A 16,753-nucleotide genomic window follows, 5' to 3' on the forward strand; every position below is an offset into this window, starting at 1 on the left:
ATCCCACATGCTGCATGGTGTGACCAAAATAAATAATAAGGCTCAGCTTACATTCTGACTATCTCTCTACTTCCATTCTCAATCCTATATGTTCAGTACTCTGTGTTGCATTTCCAGATCCATTTCTTTCCATAGTGCTCAGCAACTTCTAAAATTGTTGCTTACTTATTCAACATTTATTGATCACCTACTGTGTGCCAGGCATAGTAGCAATTGCTGGGGATATATCAGTGAACAAAAGAAACAAAGATATCTTACTTCATATAGCTTATATTTCAGAGGGAGGAGACAAGATAAACATAAGGAAATCATATGGTTTTAAAAAAAAACAAATGAACAGTGGATGATCATCAGAATAACTGTTGTTGTTCAGTTTCTCAGTTGTGTCTGATTCTTTGTGACCCCATGGACTACAGCACAGGACTACAGGCTTCCCTGTCCTTCACCATCTCCTGGAGCTTGCTCAAACTCACGTCCATTGAGTCGGTGATGCCATTCAACCGTTTCATTCTCTGACATCCCCTTCTCCTCCTGCCTTCAACTTTTCCCAGCATCAGAGTCTTTTCCTATGAGTCGACGCTTCACATCAGGTGGCCAAAGTATTGGAGCTCCAGAACAGCAATTGTAAAAACCCCATTGATCTTGGTCTCACTTCAGACGTACTGAATCAGAACCGTTAGTGTGTAGCCTAGGACCTATATTTTATAAAACTCTAGGTTATTCAGAACAATTGGGATAAGTGTTTTAAAGAGAACCAAGGATAATGGCACATTTGTTCTTTAACAATTTATTCACATTATACTTATATCTTGATAGAGAGAAAAAAAGAGACCACCCCTCATGGCTCAGATGGTAAAGAATCCACCTGCAATATGGGAGACCTGGGTTCAATCCCTAGGTTGGGAAGATCCCCTGGAGGAGGGCATGGCAACCCACTCCAATATTCTTGCCTGGAGAATCCGCACAGACAGAGGAGCCTGGCAGACTACAGTCCATGGGGTCGCAAAGAGTCGGAGTAACTAAGCACAGCAACACATGGGGAGTATGATAAGTACTCTAAAATTTAGGTTTCTGGATGATTTTTTCCTGAGCCAGGGCTTTTCCCACTGGATGGGTATTATTTCGGAAAATAGTCATCAGGCAAGTGGTGAGGGCAGACCATCATTCAGGAAGAGGAATGAAAGCTTTCAGAGTTTGGGTAAGAGGCAATGATCTTATGGTTAAAGTAATGAAAAAGATGGGGCCTCCCTGGTGGCTCAGTAGTAAAGAATCCACCTGCAATGCAGGAGACCCAGGTCCAATCCCTGGGTTGGGAAGATCCCCTGGAGAAGGGAAAGGCTACCCACTCCAGTATTCTGGCCTGGAGAATTCCATGGACAGAAGAGCCTGGCAGGCTATAGTCCATAGAGTCACAAAAAGTCAGACACTACTGAAGAAACTGAGCATGCAGTGGAAAAGATCCATGATAGGGAGAGAAATGTTTTGGAGAGGTGCCTCTCAGCAATTGCGTTGGGAGCAAAGTATATGAAACTTGGTATTATTTATGTATTGAGTGAAAAAAGGATTCTAAAACTTATTGATGTAAAAAACAAACATTTATTATTGCATTGTTTCTATGGGTTAGGAGTAAAGGAGTGGCTTAATTGGTGGTTTAGCTTGAGATGTCTTATGAGGTTGCAGGCAAAATATTGGCTGTAGTTGTGGTCATCTGAAATTTTACTGAGGTTTACAAGATGATTCATTCCCATGCCTGTTGGCAGGAGATTTCCAACACAGTAATCCTTCACCACATAAGCCTCTCCATTGAGCTGCTTGTGTGACCTCAAAACATGGCTGCCTGCAACTACAGCATCTCTCATGACTTAGGCTTAGAAATCTGCCCTCTTACGTTTTGCAGTATCTTATGGCTATCCTCCCATCAGAAGAAGACCAGTTTCCCCCTCAGTCAGTCTCTACCATCAGGAAGCTTCCACAAGCTTCTTATCCTTCTCCATCAGAGGGCAGACAGACTGAAAACCACAATTACAGGGAACTAACCAATCTGATCACATGGACCACAGCCTTGTCTAACTCAGCGAAACTATGAACCATGCCATGTAGGGCCACCCAAGATGGATGGGTCATGGCGGAGAGTTCTAACAAAACGTGGTCCACTAGAGAAGGGAAAGGCAAACCACTTCAGTATTCTTGCCCTGAAAACTCCATGGACAGTATGAAAAGGCAAAAAGATAGGACACTGAAAGACTCCCCAGGTCAGTAGGTACCCAATATGCTACTGGAGATCAGTGGAGAAATAACTCCAGAAAGACTGAAGAAATGGAGCCAAAGCAAAAACAACACCCAGTTGTGGATGTGACTGGTGATGGAATTAAAGTCCAATGCTATAAAGAGCAATGTTGCATAGGAGCCTGGAATATTAGATCCATCAATCAAGGCAAATTTGAAGTGGTCAAACAGGAGATGGCAAGAGTGAACATCAACATTTTAGGAATCAGTGAACTAAAATGGACTGGAATAGGTGAATTTAACTCAGATGACCATTATATCTACTACTGTGGGCAAGAATCCCTTAGAAGAAATGGAGTAGCTATCATAATCAACAAAAGAATCTGAAATGCAGTACTTGGATGCAATCCCCAAAACGACAGAAGATCTCTGTTCATTTCCAGGGCAAACCATTCAATATCCCAGTAATCCAAGTTGATACCCCGACCAGTAATGCTAAAGGAGCTGAAGTTGAACAGTTCTATGAAGACCTACAAAACTTTCCAGAACTAACACCCTAAAAGATGTTCTTTTCATTATAGGGGACTGGAATGCAAAAGTAGGAAGTCAAGAATTACCTGGAGTAACGGGCAAATTTGGCCTTGGAGTACAGAATGAAGCAGGGCAAAGGCTAATAGAATTTTGCCAAGAGAATGCACTGGTCATAGCAAACACCCTCTTCCAACAACACAAGTGAAGACTCTACACATGGACATCACCAGATGGTCATTACTGAAATTAGATTGATTATATTCTTTGCAGCCAAAGATGGAGAAGTTCTATACAGTCAGCAAAAACAAGAAAGGGAGCTGACTGTGACTTAGACCATGAACTCTTAATTGCCAAATTCAGACTTAAAATGAAGAAAGTAGGGGAAATCACTAGACCATTCAGGTATGACCTAAATCAAATCCCTTATGATTATACAGTGGAAGTGACAAATAGATTCAAGGGATTAGATCTGATAGACAGAATGCCTGAAGAACTATGGACGGAGGTTCGTGACATAGTACAGGAGGCAGGGATGAAGACCATCCCCAAGGAAAAGAAGTGCAAAAAGGCCAAATTGTTGTCTGAGGAAGTCTTACAAATAGCTGTGAATAGAAGGGAAGTGAAAGGTAAAGGAGAAAAGGAAAGATATACCCAATTGCATGCAGAGTTCCAAAGAATAGTAAGGAGAGATAAGAAATACTTCCTCAGTAATCCGTGCAAAGAAATAGAGGAAAACAAATAAAATGGGAAAGACTAGAGATCTCTTCAAGAAAATTAGAGATATCAAGGGAACATTTCATGCAAAGATAGGCTCAATAAAGGACAGAAAAGGTATGGACCTAACAGAAGCAGAAGATATTAAGAAGAGGTGGCAACAATATACAGAAGAACTATATAAAAAAGATCTTCATGACCTAGATAATCATGATGGTGTGATCACTCACCTAGAGCCAGACATCCTGGAATGTGAAGTCACTGGGCCTTCGGAAGCGTCACTATGAACAAAGCTAGTGGAGGTGATGGAATTCCAGTTGAGCTATTTCACATCCTAAAAGCTGATGCTGTGAAAGTGCTGCCCTCAATATGCCAGCAAATTAGGAAAACTCAGCAGTGGCCACAGGACTAGAAAAGGTCAGTTTTCATCCCAATCTCAAAGAAAGGCAATGCCAAAGAATGCTCATACTACCGCACAATTGTACTCATCTCACACACTAGTAAAGTAAGGCTCAAAATTCTCCAAGGCAGTGTTCAACAGTACATGAACTGTAAACTTCCAGATGTTCAAGCTGGATTTAGAGAAGTAGAAAAGGCAGAGGAACCAGAGATCAAATTGCCAACATCCACTGGATCATCGAAAAAGCAAGAGAGTTCCAGAAAAACATCTGCTTTATTGACTATGCCAAAGCCTTTGAGTGTGTGGACCACAACAAACTGGAAAATTCTGAAAGAGATGGGAATACCAGACTGTCTGACCTGTCTCTTGAGAAATCTGTATGCAGGTCAGGAAGCAACAGTTAGAACTGGACATGGAACAACAGACTGGTTCCAAATAGGAAAAGGAGTACGTCAAGGCTGTATATTGTCACCCTCCTTATTTAACTTCTACGGAGAGTACATCATGAGAAACACTGGGCTGGAAGAAGCACAAGCTGGAATCAAGATTGCCGGGAGAAATATCAATAACCAGATATGCAGATAACACCACCCTTATGGCAGAAAGTGAAGAGGAACTAAAGAGGCTCTTGATGAAGGTCAAAGAGGAGAGTGAAAAAGTTGGCTTAAAGCTCAATATTCAGAAAACTAAGATCATGGCATCTGGTCCCATCTCTTCCTGGCAAATAGATAGGGAAACAGTGGAAACAATGAGACTTTATTTGGGGGGGCTCCAAAATCACTGCAGATGGTGACTGTAGCCATGAAATTAAAAGATACTTGCTCCTTGAAAGAAAAGTTATGGCTTACCTAGACAGCGTATTAAAAAGCAGAGACATTATTTTGCCAACAAAGGTCTGTCTAGTCAAAGCTCTGGTTTTTCCAGTAATCATGTATGGATGTGAGAGTTGGACTATAAATAAAGCTGAGCACTGAAGAATTGATGCTTTTGAACTGTGGTGTTGGAGAAGACTCTTGAGAGTCCCTTGGACTGCAAGGAGATCCAACAGTCCATCCTAAAGGAAATCAGTCCTGAATATTCTTTGGAAGGACTGATACTGAAGCTGAAACTCCTATACTTTGGGCACCTGATGCGAAGAACTGATGCATCTGAAAAGACCCTGATGCTGGGAAAGATTGAAGGCAGGAGGAGAAGGGGATGACAAAGGGCGAGATGGTTGCATGGCATCACCAACTCGATGGACATGAGTTTGAGTAAGCTCCGAGAATTGGTGACGGACAGGGGAACCTGGCGTGCTGCAGTCCATGGGGTCGCAAAGAGTCAGACATGACTGAGCGACTGAACTCAACAGTAGAAAAACACAAAAAGATGATAAAATAACCTCAGCAACTTGTATGTGCCTTTAGAGTTTTCCTATAGGAGACTGAAGTGATATGAGCCTTCTCTTCTCCTTAAGATTACCCAAGTTGTCTCTTATAGGACAACTAGAAACCGTACTACAATAATGTGGGCTTCCCTTGTGGCTCAGACGGTAAAGAACCCTCCTGAAATGTGGGAGACTTGGGTTCAATCCCTGGATTGGGAACATCCCCTAGAGGAGGGCATGGCAACCCACTCCAGTATTCTTGCCTGGAGAGTATCCATGGACAAGGGAGCCTGGCAGGCTACACCCCATGGGAGGTCACAAAGAATCAGACATGACTGAGTGACTAAGCACAGCGCAATAAAGCAGTAATAGTCTATGCCCTCACTGGATTCATACCAGGAATGCAAGGAAAGTTACTAAAACAACAATAATAACTAAACAGATTAATAAAGGAGAGAAGTCATAGGAGTACCTCTGCAGATATATACAGGCATTTTTATAAAATCTGACATCTATTATTGATTAAAAAAATATGCTAACAGCATAAGAGATTGGTAGAGATTTCCTTAACATATTATCAAAGAACTCATGTATAGGCTGGATTGGGCTTTATTTTAGAGGTTCTGGAGAAGAATCCTCTTTCAGCCTTTTCAGGTTGTTGGCAGCATTCTGCTCCTTGTGGTTATAGAACTGATTCCCATTTCCTTGCTGGCTGTCAGCTGGGGGCTCCTCTCAGCTTCCAGAGACTGTTCATATTCCTTACCACATGGTCCACTCCATTTTCAAAGGCAGGAAACTCATGTCCAATCCTTCACACATTTGGAATCTCTCTGACTCCCATTTTTATTACCAGCTGAAGAAAACTCTATGCTTTTATATGGCTCATGTGATTAGGTTGCTGCTGCTGCTGCTGCTAAGTCGCTTCAGTCATGTCTGACTCTGTGCGACCCCATAGACGGCAGCCCACCAGGCTCCCCCGTCCCTGGGATTCTCCAGGCAAGAACACTGGAGTGGGGTGCCATTTCCTTCTCCAATGCATGAAAGTAAAAAGTGAAAGTGAAGTCACTCAGTCGTCTCCAATCCTCAGCAACCCCATGGACTGCAGCCTTCCAGGCTCCTCCATCCATGGGATTTTCCAGGCAAGAGTACTGGAGTGGGGTGCCATTGCCTTCTCTGTGTGATTAGGTTCAGCCCACTTATATCCTCTCTCTATCTTAAGGTCAACTGACTAGTACACTTAATTGCACCTGCCACATCCTTTTGCTATGTAGCTTATATAATCATGGGGAAAATGTTAAAGGGCAGAGACCATAGAGACCATTAGAATTCTGCCTGCAACAGAAGTTTAGAGGAACAAGGATGGGATTCTGAAGGTGGAATGCATGAATGCACAACAAACAAAGAAGTAACATGAGGCTATAAAGAAATTTTAACATGGTCTTCCTCTGAAATTTAAATGTAGTCACAGTTGGGAAAAAATTGTTCTTACAAAGAGAAAGCATTAAAAGAAAAAAAGATGTATTTGTAAGTTACAAATATTAAATTACATATTTTTGGAATAAAGAGTCACTATGGCACCCCACTCCAGTACTCTTGCCTGGAAAATCCCATGGATGGAGGAGCCTGGTAGGCTGCAGTCCATAGGGTCGCTAAGAGTCGGGCACGACTGAGCGACTTCACTTTCCCTTTTCACTTTCATGCATTGGAGAAGGAAATGGCACCCCACTCCAGTGTTCTTGCCTGGAGAATCCCAGGGACGGGAGCCTGGTGGGCTGCTGTCTATGGGGTCACACAGAGTCGGACACGACTGAAGTGACTTAGCAGCAGCAACCACTTCTGTCATTAATTATATAAATTATATGAAAACTAGTCTGAAGTTCTATTCTCTAACCATTAAAAGATTTTTACGTGGGATAATTTGGAGATGTGTTTTGCAAAAAACATTTGCAAAACTTTCTCTTTTTTTCTATTTTGAGTGTTTTTTTTTTTTGAAGTATAGTCAATGTATAGTATTGTCTGAGTTACAGGTGTACAATGTAGTGATTCATAATTTTTAAAGGTTATATAGTTCATTTATAGTTTTTATATAATATTGGCTATATTCCCTGTGTTGTATAATATATCCTTATACCTTATTTTTTATTGAAGTAGAGTTGATTTACAATGTTTCCAGCATACAGCAAGTGGTTCAGTTTTATATGTATCTGTAATTATATATTCTTTTTCAGATTCTTTTCCATTTAGGTTATTACAAGATAGTGAATATAGTTCCTTGTGTTCCTTGTAGCTTAGTTTATACATAGTAGTTTGTACCTCTTAATCCCCTGCATCCATCCTGTCCCTTACAAAGCTTTCTTAATGACTGTGTAGTACTAGCGTGTGCTTAGTTAGTTGCTCAGTTGTGTCTGGTTCTGCAACCCTATGGACTGTAGCCTGCCAGACTCCTCTGTCCAGGAGATTTCCCAAGCAAAAGTACTCACGTGGGTTGCCATTTCCTTCTCCAGGGAATCTTCCCAGCCCAGGGATCGAACCCACATCTCCTGTGTCTCCTGCATTGCAGGCGGATTCTTTATTGCTGAACCACTGGGGAAGCCCTATCTCCTTAAACACAGAAAAAAGAACTATCGAGTTCGAAGTATGTTTGTTTTTCTTTTCTTAATCCACTGGTACAAAATGGATTACTGAGTCCTTTTTCAAGAGCCTACTAAAAACTACTCAGATGTATTATAATTAACCATCTCACAATATTCCGAAGTAATAGGAACTATGTGACTAATTCCAGTCTGATAGGAGATGCTAATGCTATGTAACAATTATTCAAACTTTTTAAAGTATTTTTTAAAATTGAGGTTTATCAAAGTTTAGAAATTTCTAAATGAAAAAGTTATTAAGAATTACTAAATAAGCATGTGGAGTGCTTACACTGTATAGTGTGTTATTTTGTATTCCAAGGATCTCTTTTTAGGTAAATGTCCAGAATAACCTATGACACAAGAGTACCCAAGTTCATACTTTCTCAATCCATTATATGTTGATCCTTAGATACACAGGGCTTCAGTGTTTTACTTAGAAGCTAACATCTTTGTCTTCACTTTTCATACATTAAAACATAATCTGAATAACAGTAGCCTGAGGAAAAAGTAATTTCCTACACCATCCACCAATTATAAGCCTCCCTTCTTCCTTATCTATGCACACACTTCCAAGTTTAAAAAAATGTTCTGATAACATCAGCTGGAAAGGAATGGAAATTGGTAGGAACACACTTTGTATCCACTTAAGTTTTCTGTTTCGTTTTCATAACAAGATTTCCATAATAATTTCCCAAGTTTTTATGAGGTAGAACAAAGGCAGCGTGTCATAATGGAAAGTGCCCTGTGTTAGATCCAGGGAACCTGTGTTTCTAGTCCTGATTGCTAAGGTTTTCTTGGGCAATCTTGACCAAGTCTCAACTTTTATCTGGTCCTAGTTTTTCCACCAATAAAATATTAATAGCTTGAATTAGATAATTATTTCTCAGAGTGTCTTTCATTCATGAATGTTCAATGCTAAAGAAAGTCTGGGAAAACTGTATTAAGCCAGCCTGAAGGGATTTTTTGGGTTTTGCTGCAAAACTTCTTAGAACCTTTAATGTGCCAATGTGTATTGTGAATTTCCAAGGGGGAAATAAATTATTCAGGATTTTCTAAACTTGCCTGACTATACAACTCTTGTATTGAAAGCACTTAATAGAAACACTGTTGAGAAATGCTGAACCAAGAAATTTCTGAATTTTTGTACAATACTGTGATTCTGTAATGATATCCAAGCCATTGTTCTAATCCTTTAGGGACCACATTCACATCTCGGTGTTGGACTTAAGGTCTGCTGTCTCAGAAATTTGTCCAGGGAGTAAGGGATGCAGGTAAATAGACTTAAAGCTTTTTATATTGTAGACTCGAATACTGAAACATATCAGAAGGAATATGTAGAGACTTATGCTGTTACTGACATTATTACCATTTATGGATAAAATACAATTTTTCTGACCATAAGAATGAAAAATTTTAGACCTTACATTAATGTTTTGCTCTGACTTTACTGAAGTTGTTGAAATAAAAGTAAATTGTTTAGTTTTTTTTAAAGATGATTGTTAAAACTATTTAAGCAAAAAAAAAAAAGATTTATGAAGCTAGAAATCTTTAACAACAAATAGACTATTTTTCTATTTCTTAAAAATTTTTTTTGTCTTTCGAACTTTTTATTCTGTATTGGGTAGAGCCAGCTAACAGTGTTGTTTGCCCAATGTCATGTGACAGCCTGGATGGGAGGGGGGCTTTCAGAGAGAATGGATACATGTATGTGTATGGCTGAGTCCCTTAGCTCTTCACCTGAAACTATCACAATATAATAACAAATAGACTTTTAAATAGCAAATAGACTTTTCATTAACTCGTCCTGCCTAATTTTTTGAGGAGTGACATGTTTGCACATCATTTACAATTTAAAAGGATTATTTTTACACCTGCTTAGCTGCTCCACTGTTATTTTTGATATTCATTTGAAGTATGTTTTCAACTATAATGATATCTGTTTTGAACACATTTTATTGACACTGGATTCAACTTCCTGTGGTGCCTCTTTGGCAGACATTTTAGAACAATGTTTTTCAGGTTATTGTATTTCACGGGTCAGTAAGATACATATTTATAAAATTGGGCAGGGAAGTTTCCCAACTTTTTAATTTTGCAAATGGGGCAAAATGAAAGCAACCAGCAAAAATAATTAATAGAAAAATAGAAAAACAATAGTAAGGAAGAATAGTTTCTATTAAGTGCTTTTCAATGAAAGAGTTGTATAATCAGGCAAGTTTAGAAGATCTTGAATAATATATTTCCCCCTTGGAAGTTTAAAAGTCACTAGCAAGAGGCCCCCCTAAAAACAAACAAGAAAAAGGGCACCAGCATCTACTATCTCCATAAGATGAAAAAAGGCCATTTTAATATCACAAATTTAGAAAATCATAACATCAGAATGAAAGAGTTATTTCAATTTTAGTGTCCTAAGAAGTTAGCTGCATTGGACCCTTTTTCCTCAGTTTTGCATGGACAAGGAACAACTTTATCACAAACTCCTTTGGTCCAGGGATCCATCACAGATTCTGATAGCTGTGAGGGGCAGGAAGCCTGGGGGGCTGCTGTTTAGTTGCTCAGTCATGTCCCACTCTTTGTGACCCCATGGACTATAGCCCACCAGGCTCCTCTGTCCATAGCATTCTCCTGAGGTCCTGGTAAATCTATGTGCATGGCTGAGGCAGTGGTACAGCAGCTGCTTCTATGCTGCAGGGTTTGAGAGAAGAGGTGGGAAGGCAGGGCGGGATGGGTGTCCTAAATGTCCTTTTTGAATTTGGTATGTTAAATGCCTCTCACCATTGCCTCGGCCTTTGCCTGCTCAGCAAGGAAGCACTTTGAGTCAATTATTCTCTACAATATTATTTTCAGTGCCACCGAGAGTTGGTGACATTTTCCTTGGCTGCGTCTCATGACCTATTTATAATACCTGTTTTAAAAATATGCCTGGTTTGACAACTCAGTGTCTGTTGAAAACATGGAAACATGAGTAGAAAAGGGTATGAAAACTAACAAAACATAAGCAAGCCTAATGTATAGTTTTAGCATTAAGAGTCGTATTAAAATCTCGACCTCCCTGGTCCCAGATAGCAGACTCAAGGTGAAAGCTACTGAGCTGTGTTTCCATTTCTCCATTGGGTCTGTGTCCAAGAGGCAAAGATGAGGTCATTTTGAAGAGGCACAAGCTGGGGATCGGCACAAGCCCGTTTGTGTTCGCACTGGCAGACACCATTATATGTGACCAGCCCCACCTCGTCGGGGGAGGAGACGTGCCCCTGAGACAATGGAAAAGACATTCTTTAACATCAGAAATACTGGTCAGCATGAGCTTTCCACCCAGAGTGTCCTCAGGGCTATGTGCCCATCCTGTATGATGAGCCTCAGATGCTGGGGAGGTGTTTACTGATGTATTGCATCTCTTTCCACATCCACAATTCTTCACAGATCAAGTCTGCCCCTGTCCTCTTGAACCCTATGGTCTCCTGATGGGCAAACAATCTATTTCATGCAAAAGAACCAAGAACTTGGAGAGATCGTACTTTCTGGGTGTGTCACTTGCTTTGGAGAAAATTTATCTATCTAATTAAGTAAAATTCCATTCCTTTCATCAGTTGTGAAGCAGATAATACATGAATTCAGTCTTGTTTCTTCTATCACCCTCTGTGCAGCTCTCAATTATCTGCCCAGAATCAAATAGAGATGCTTTTATTTACTTTTATTTTTATTTGAATAGGGACTATAAATCCTATAGTTTAAAATTTGAAAATGCAAAAGTACTTGGTTTCCTTCAATCCATGTCTCTTAGCCACCTAGTTTTGTTGATATTGTTTAGTCACTAAGTCATGCCCAACTCTTGTGACCCCATGGGCTTTAGCTTGCCAGGCTCTTCTGTCCATGGGATTTCCCAGGCAAGAATACTGGAGTGGGTTACCATTTCCTTTCTTTCCTTTCCCAGGGGATCTTCCCGACCCAGGGATCAAACCCACGTCTCCTGCAGGTGGATTCTTTACCGCTGAACTAGTACCTGTTCCTAGTTAGTAGTTTGTGGTCTACCCTGCTGTGGCAGGGGATGGGGAAGAAGGTTTCTTGTTCACCCACAAGATTTACATTAAGAGGGTTTATTTCTTTTTTTTTTTTTTCTTTCTTTTCTTTCTTCTTTTTTTTTAAAGAGGGTTTATTTCTAACTCTCCTGTCCTTTGACTCTATCTTGTGATCCTTCCTAAGAATGGAGTGGACTACATGATTCATGAGTTTAAGAAAAAATTGGTATGTGGAGTTCAGCCCTTGCCTTCAAGGAAAGGAAAGCCAAGATGACTCCAGCAAAGACTTTTTACTCCTCAACTCCATGTTGGAAAATGTACAGGGTGGCTCTCACCTCATAAGATCAGAGAGGCTTATGAGGGCCCAGCTTAAGTGGATGAGATTGCTTGCTTCTGGTTTCAGTATCGAGTGACCCTACTGTTGACATGTTTCTGAGTTTCGTTCTCTGATATTAGCTTTGACGATAATGAAGATAATGTTTTGGATTCCTTTGCCACTTTTTGTTTCCTATCAGCCACAACATATCCTTCTAGAGATATAGACATGAGTAAATTCTTTCTCCCTTTCTTTGAAAAATAAGTGGTGGTATGATAAGCACACTGCTTTGTATCTAGATCATTTATTATCAGTATGTAAAGAATATTCTCATTTTTCTCTATGAATGCATAGAATTCCATTGTGTGGAAGAATCATAATTGACTTAATCAGTCCCCTATTAATGAATATTTAGGCTAATCCTAATCTTTTGATATTATTTATATGCTATATAGTGAATGACCTTATACGTATGTCAACTTGCTTCCCTGGTACCTAGTTGACAAAATTCCACAATTAGTGTTGCTAGGTTAAAAATCTGCATGTGCATTTGACGTATTTCTGGTCTTTGAAATTAGTCTCTTGAGTAGTCTACCTGGTCATAAAACATTACTCAACTGTGGCTTTATAAAAAAATTTAATATCCAGTTCAGTTCAGTCACTCAGTTGTGTCCGACTCTTTGTGACCCCATGAATCGCAGCACGCCAGGCCTCCCTGTCCATCACCAACTCCCAGAGTCTACTGAAACTCATATTCATAGAGTCGGTGATGCCATCCAGCCATCTCATCCTCTGTTGTCCCCTTCTCCTCCTGCCCCCAACCCCTCCCAGCATCAGGGTCTTTTCCAATGAGTCAGCTCTTCACATCAGGTGGCCAAAGTATTGGAGAGTCCAAGGGACTCTCAAGAGTCTTCTTCAACACCACATTTCAAAAGCATCGATTCTTCGGTACTCAGCTTTCTTCACAGTCCAACCCTCACATCCATACATGACAACAGGAAAAACCATAGCCTTGACTAGACGGACCTTTGTTGGCAAAGTAATGTCTCTGCTTTTGAATATGCTGTCTGGGTTGGTCATAACTTTCCTCCAAGGAGTAAGCATCTTTTAATTTCATGGCTGCAATCACCATCTGCAGTGATTTTGGAGCCCAGAAAAATAAAGTCTGACACTGTTTTCACTGTTTCCCCATCTATTTCCCATGAAGTGATGGGACCAGATGCTGTGATCTTCATTTTCTGAATGTTGAGCTTTAAGCCAACTTTTTCACTCTCCTCTTTCACTTTCATCAAGAGGCTTTTTAGTTCCTCTTCACTTTCTGCCATATGGGTTGTGTCATCTGCATATCTGAGGTTATTGATATTTCTCCCGGCAATCTTGATTCCAGCTTGTGTTTCTTCCAGCCCATCGTTTCTCATGATGTACTCTGCATATAAGTTAAATAATCAGGGTGACAATATACAGCCTTGACATACTCCTTTTCCTATTTGGAACCAGTCTGTTGTTCCATGTCCAGTTCTAACTGTTGCTTCCTGGCCTGCATACAGGTTTCTCAAGAGTCAGGTCAGGTGGTCTGATATTTCCATTTCTTTCAGAATTTTCCACAGTTTATTGTGATCCACACAGTCAAAAGCTTTGGCATAGTCAATAAAGCAGAAATAGATGTTTTTCTGGAAGTCTCTTGCTTTTTTGATGATTCAGTGGATGTTGGCAATTTGATCTCTGGTTCCTCTGCCTTTTCTAAAACCAGCTTGAACATCTGGAAGTTCATGGTTCACGTATTGCTGAAGCCTGGCTTGGAGAATTTTGAGCATTACTTCACTAGTGTGTGAGATGAGTACAATTGTGCGGTAGTTTGAGCATTCTTTGGCATTGCCTTTCTTTGGGATTGGAATGAAAACTGACCTTTTCCAGTCCTGTGGCCACTGCTGAGTTTTCCAAATTTGCTGGCATGTTGAGTGCAGCACTTTCACAGCATCATCTTTCAGTATTTGAAATAGCTCAACTGGAATTCCATCACCTCCACTAGCTTTGTTCGTAGTGATGCTTTCTAAGGCCCACTTGACTTCACATTCCAGGATGTCTGGCTCTAGGTGAGTGCTCACACCATCGTGATTATCTGGGTCATGAGTATGGTATTTAAAAAAAGATATCCTACTGTTTTTCCTATTTGTATTTTGAGATTGCATTGAATTTTTGCACTTACTTGAGGGGACCATCTTTTTAAATTTTTATTTATTTTTGGCATCGCCGTGTGGGGCTTTTCTCTAGTTTCAGTGAACGGGGCTGCCAGTCGGGGGCTACTGCCTGGCTGCGGTTCTCAGGCTTCTCATTGCAGTGGCTTCTCTTGTTGCGGAGAATGGGCTCTAGGGCACACAGGCTTCAGGAGTTGTGGCACATGGGCTTAGTTGCCCCAAGACATGCGGGATCTTCCCAGATCATGGATTGAACACAAGATCAAACCCAACTCCTGAATTGGCAGGCAGATTCTTTACCACCAAGCTACGAGGGAAGCCCAGGAGAACATCTTAATGAAATTACTTCTTCCTATGATATTCTTTTAGTTATTTAAGATTCTTCTTGTATCCCTTGGTGAAGGTTTATTTATAGAGATTGTGAACATTTCTTATGTTTATTCCCAAATATTTGTTGTTTTAAATCCTTAAAAAATGTTTTTGCTTTTTTATTTAAAAAAATTCAAACTTACAGGGAAGTTGGAAAATAATACAAAGAGTTCTCATATTCCCTTACCAGTTTCACCAATATTCAATATTTTGCCACATTTACTTTATTATTGTCTTTCTCAATGTAAATTTTTTCCCTGAAGTTTTTGGGGATACGTTGTGATTATCTTGTCCCTTACTTCTTTAATTTTGTTCAAGGTAATAATGTGCTAGGGCTTCTCAGGTGGTTCAGTGGTAAAGAATCCAACTGCCAAGCAGGGGAGATGGGTTTGATCCCTGGGTTGGGAAGATCCCCTGGAGAAGGGAATGGCAACCCACTCCAGTATTGTTGCCTGGAGAATCCCATGGACACAGGAGCCTGGCAGGCTACAGTCTATGGGTCACAAAAGAGTCTGACACAACTCAGCAACTAAACAACAACAACAGCAATACTATTATTTAATCTGAAGCCCATATTCCAACTTGTCAATTGTCCCAATATTGTCGTTTGTAGCAACTTTTTTCTTTCCTGAGACAGGATCCATTTAGTCCAGGATCATGAATTGCATCAGTTGTCATGACTCTTCACCTTCTTTCCAGTGAACATTTCCTCAGTCTTTGTCTTTCATGAGGATGATGTGTTTGAAGAATATAGGTCAGTTGATTTATACTTTGGGTTTGTCTGATGTTTCCTCAAGGTTCAAGTTAGGATATGAACTTTCAGCTGAAAATAACACAAATACTACTGTATTCTCAGGGTTTCATATTCACAGTCTCATTTATGTTCATTGTTTCTTATTTTGGTGATATTAATTTCAATCATTAATTCACCTATGTCTTCTAATTAGTTAATATATGCATACATGTGTTTCTGCACATCTTGTGAGCAAAGGCACCGCCTGCCTCTGTCTGGATACTCTTCTTTTCAAGTTGTAGTGAACAGGTTGGAAAATAGAGATGGTGCCATTCTCTGTAGCAGAGGAAAATTTCATTTACTGTTCAGTATTGTGACTTTTGAAAGGAATCTGTATTACATATTTGGCCTTCTGGACCATTTCAGTCTGAGAATAGTACACCTTTCATCACAAAAGCCATTCAACAATAGGCTAATTTTCAAGAAATTCAATGGACCTTTCATATTCCCTACTGTCTACAGGTGTCTGGTATTGTTGAGTGTTGGAATGACCCCCAAAAACTTCTGCTCAAAAATATTTCTGATTCTACCTCCTTTACCTTTCTGCTCCACACACCTTAATAAGGCAGTTGGGTCACTGAATGTAGCTATCCCCAGAAAAGTATCATTTCCTATTGGTGTGCTCCTGGGTAGAGATCAGGGATGGAGGGGTATATAGACTTATCTGGACTCTATCCTGACTATTTCCAGGCATGGTGCACTCTTTCTTTCCCCTAACAGCAATCCTGGGCCAGCCTGAGTGGTACACCCTCTAAGTGGCAACCCTGCCCAAAAGGGGGCACAGAGGATAAACTTAATCTGGTTCAGGTACTCAGATTCTCTTTGGACTGAAAAGGTCTTAAATTGTAGGATAATGAACACACTATTCATCAGGTCCCTGTGCAGACCACAGTGGAGGACATAAGAGTCTTTGTAAATTTTACTTTTTAAAATTTATTTTAATTAATGTTGTTTTGGCTGTGCTGGGTCTTCATTGTGTTGGGTGGGTTTTTTCTAGTTGCAGGAAGCGGGGGCTACTCTTTATTGAGGTAGGTGCACAGGTTTCTCAATGTGGTGGTTTCTCTTGTTGTGGAGCACAGATTCCAGGCCCGTGGGCTTCAGCAGTTATGGCACATGGGCTTAACTGCTCCTTGGCATGTGGAATCTTCCCGAACCAAGGATGGAACCCATGTCCCCTGCATTAGCTTACCTACT

Source organism: Bubalus bubalis, chromosome 7 (genome assembly GCF_019923935.1).
Source record: "Bubalus bubalis isolate 160015118507 breed Murrah chromosome 7, NDDB_SH_1, whole genome shotgun sequence".
Lineage (NCBI taxonomy): Eukaryota > Metazoa > Chordata > Mammalia > Artiodactyla > Bovidae > Bubalus > Bubalus bubalis.